The following is a 410-nucleotide window of genomic DNA, read 5'->3' as shown; positions in this document are numbered from 1 at the left end:
GAGCAGTCATTAATGAGAGTGCACCGTTACCAAAGTCATCAATCCCTAAACGCACCCCTAACGGACACGATGCTTGAATAGACGTAACTGTCAGAAATAAAAGGTCGCGAAAATCACGTCGGTTTAAAAACCCGTGTTTTCTCCAAGAAAGTCGGCTACGAACCCGAGTTAAATACTTGAACCCAAGCCCTAAAGAGATCTTGGGCTCAAGCAGGGGCACTGTTCATACCCTGGCCCAATGAGAAAGGCCCAGGTCCAAATAAAAGGCCTAGTCCGAAGGATTAAGCCTAGCTAAATACCGACCTTCACATAAGAGGTCGGTATCGACCACGACTTACTCTGAAGAAGTCGGATATGAGATTAGCTGACGGATAAACGTTCATTCAAATGAGTAACCGCCCCTAAAATCT

The sequence above is a fragment of the Arachis duranensis genome, chromosome 10 (assembly GCF_000817695.3).
Source record: "Arachis duranensis cultivar V14167 chromosome 10, aradu.V14167.gnm2.J7QH, whole genome shotgun sequence".
Lineage (NCBI taxonomy): Eukaryota > Viridiplantae > Streptophyta > Magnoliopsida > Fabales > Fabaceae > Arachis > Arachis duranensis.
Note: the sequence above shows the minus strand (reverse complement) of the source record.